The sequence below is a fragment of the Lethenteron reissneri genome, chromosome 58 (assembly GCF_015708825.2).
Source record: "Lethenteron reissneri isolate LAM-NWPU_2019-01 chromosome 58, ASM1570882v1, whole genome shotgun sequence".
NCBI lineage: Eukaryota > Metazoa > Chordata > Hyperoartia > Petromyzontiformes > Petromyzontidae > Lethenteron > Lethenteron reissneri.
Genome location: NC_083836.1, coordinates 8,717,757 through 8,721,209, shown reverse-complemented (window position 1 = coordinate 8,721,209; position 3,453 = coordinate 8,717,757). Strand labels below are relative to the sequence as shown.

At 41.4% G+C, this 3,453-nt stretch overlaps 1 pseudogene; it reads left to right on the top strand.

The window, feature by feature from the left end:
* The first annotated feature begins 1,104 nt into the window (after positions 1 to 1,104).
* On the top strand, positions 1,105 to 3,453 carry LOC133357562 (olfactory receptor-like protein OLF4; annotated as a pseudogene).

Sequence of the window (3,453 nt, the reverse complement as noted above, 5' to 3'; positions counted from 1 at the left end):
GAGGAGTCGAAAATGGTTTGAAGCACATCTTTAATTCACCAACGCACAGCTACACTCGTTCCACAACCAACCCCGAACACCCGTCCCACAGCGCCCTTTAAACCATCTCCAATATACATCTCTGTCTCCAATACACATCCCCGTCACTGCCCTTTGACCCCTGACCCCTGTCCCGCGCATTTTACCCTTTAACGCATCTCCAATACACACTCCCGTCTGGCACGCCTTGGTCCGGGTGAAATCGTGTTTGCGTGGTGCGTGTGCGTGAGAATGGCTCTCAGATCCCCTACACATTGAAAAGACCAAGCTGACTTAACATAATAGATATGTAGTTAAGTACACTATTAAAACGTCTTCAACTGTTGAGGTTAATTACAGCCCATAAACCAATGAGCTGTAAGTCTAGCTACACTTTCAGGAGAGAGCAGAGAGTTATGAGCTAGGCTCGTGAAAATAGGTCACGTGGATTCCCACAGGTACAGCCCGGAAAGTCATAATTGACATTCCAGCAGGTAATGGGTTCATTAATGAGCCCGTTGAGCAATGACATCCCCAATAGGAAGGCATATGGACTAATTAGAATACAGATCTCAAATTGATACCCAAGGGCAATAGTAATGGATGATGGAATTCTAAGTGACATCTCATTTTATTCTGTTATGGAGGCTTGAATACTTGGTGCCCACAGTAAAAAAATACCTATGAATGCACTCTATATATAAAGCCATCATACATAATACATTCTAAGTTATACATGCATTAACATACTATCTAAGAAAATTAACTAATTCCATGACATTATATACAGCATTTTTATATTTGTGCCATATACAAACACGATGAATTTTAAAAATATTTTCATAAAAAAATTAGGTTGAAGCATTTTTAAATGTATGTAGTGATTGTAAAAAATAAATGGAAACATTACCCAGTTGCTTCTAATGTAGTAATATATTTTCCAAAGATTAGGTTGAAGCATTTGAAAAATGGACGTCATAAAAAACTGGAAACATGACCCAATTGCTTCTAATGCAGTCACCCCCCAACTCGAGGTGTAGAAATCACATTATGAGCTAATCTTGACTCAAAAGACTCCTCAGGGCAATGGGTAAATCCGCAGGGCGCTGCAGCACGCACCAGCCATGCGCGGAACCTCCCATCGCGCCTGAAGGCTCAGGGTCACGTGGTCCCCAAAACGCATATAAATCAGCAGATTCCGCGAGCATCACTGATCTGCCCTCAGTTCAAGCAACGAAAACACGGTGAGTTCTGTTCTATTTTTGAGCCATTATTCATCAGTCATTGTTCATATTATTAGTGAGCATTTGTTTGCATTTTCAGAAACTGATTTTATTTGAGAATAGGGCTTTCCCCTTTGATCTGGCAACAAAACAGGTGTTAAGTTGTTAAACACCAAATTGAAACCTATTATAAGGAATCATGTCTGCATTAACCACAATACTTGTGGTGAAAATGCAAGCAAAAAACATACTCTGATAATATAAGCATTGTCTTTGAAACTGATTGGTCCACATATTCTTAGGTTTGGTCCACAACAGAGACAGAATTTTTTTTAGCCTAGTCTCAAACAGTGCTAGACCAGAGGACGCCAAAAGGCGTACAGCACAAAAACAACGCACCATCATATTCATGAAAAATCGGGTTGAGCATCTACATCATGGGACCTCCATTGCCAGTAACACAATATAAAAGGTTTCACTTTGGTGTTTTAACAATTTAACACCTGTTTTGTTGGCAGATAAGAAGGGGGAAAACCTATTCTCATATTTTGGTACTGGCAAAGGAGGTCCCATGATGTTTTTTTATGGAAAAATGTTTTGTGACTTCAACAGGGACTGCTTGAGAAGGTCTCAGGCTATAGACGCAGGAGTCCAAGGAACGAAATTATGGACAACAGAAGCTCCGTGCTCCATCTCGCCACATTTGAAGCGCCGTATTCTATACAGGTGCTGATATTCAGCCTGTGTCTTGCTATGTACCTAACTATAACTGCAACCAATCTGATTGTGCTCGTGACGGTGGTAATATCCACAGACTTACACAAGCCCATGCTAATTTTTCTGTGCAATCTCGCAATTGGCGACGTCATTATCAGCACCGGTGGCTTGCCTAAGCAGCTGCACGTTCTCCTGACAGGCGACAGAGAGATCCTGTATGTGTCATGTGTCGCACAGATGTTCACACTTCACATATCTGCCATGAATGAGGTTTTTACATTGGCTATTATGTCTGTTGATCGCTACCTGGCCATCTGCTACCCATTGCACTACCACACCAAGGTTACTGCAAAAAGATCAATTTTCATGGCATTATTGTCGTGGCTGATGGCAGCGGTTGCAGTCAGCATTCTAGTCATCCTTCAATTCTCAATGCAATTAAGCGACAAAAACAGGCAAATCCAGGGCATAGTTTGTGATAATACGGGATTATTAAAGTTGGCTGTCGGTGACACGAAAAAAATGGATGTTGTCGGATCGTCAATGGTTGCAACGTTGGGTGTATTTCCTCTCTGTGGGGTTGCATACACCTACGTTCGGATTTTTATTGAGTGCAAGAATTCGAGCTCTGCGTTCAGGAGCAAAGCTCTGCACACATTCGGCACGCATTTCATGGCACTCGCTGTGTTTTTCACGTCAGTATTTTTAGACATCCTTTTGTCGCGCATTGTGAAGGATGCGAACAGCGAGGGCGTCAACTTCAGATGCGCCGCTCAGTTAGTCTTCTTGCTCAGCCCGATTGCGAACGTACTCGTTTATTGCCTACGCACCCTTAAGCTGAGGCTCGCGATTAATACGCAATTCAACAAGATATTGAGAAAGGTGCATTTCTGTCCAACAATCAAAGTGAATGTATCAGATCGTGGTTGAATGATGCTTAACACAAAGCACAGTTTAGGGTATACCTTGGTTAACACAATAGATATGTAGTTTCAATCAATCTGATTTAATTCCACTTCCCACCTAATCTTCGTTTTTTACTGCAGTTTTTGACTGGCTCGCAGCTAATTTTCATATTTTAATAACTCTAAAACTGAAGTTCACTTTATTGATAAAAAAAAAACATCAATCACCTCACATCATCAACCTACTGTCCATCGCCATATTTGTCAACAGGCACGAAATCTGGGTTTCATTCTTGACTCCAATATTTCCTTTTCTACTCACATTTCCTCCATGTGCAAGACCGCTTACTTTCATCTTCGCAATATTTATCGTATCCACAACTGTCTCCCCCATACAGCTGCAGTAGCAATTAATGAAATAGTAATTTCTAGGCTAGATTTCTACAATTCTCTGTTATTCGGTCTTCCTTTGTCTCTGATCCTATGTGCTTAGTATGTTCATAATGCAGCTGCAAGAGTACTCATACCCAGAAGTGTCATCATTTTACACCCATTTTACGATCCCTGTGCGGGCTACCAATCCAGTTAAG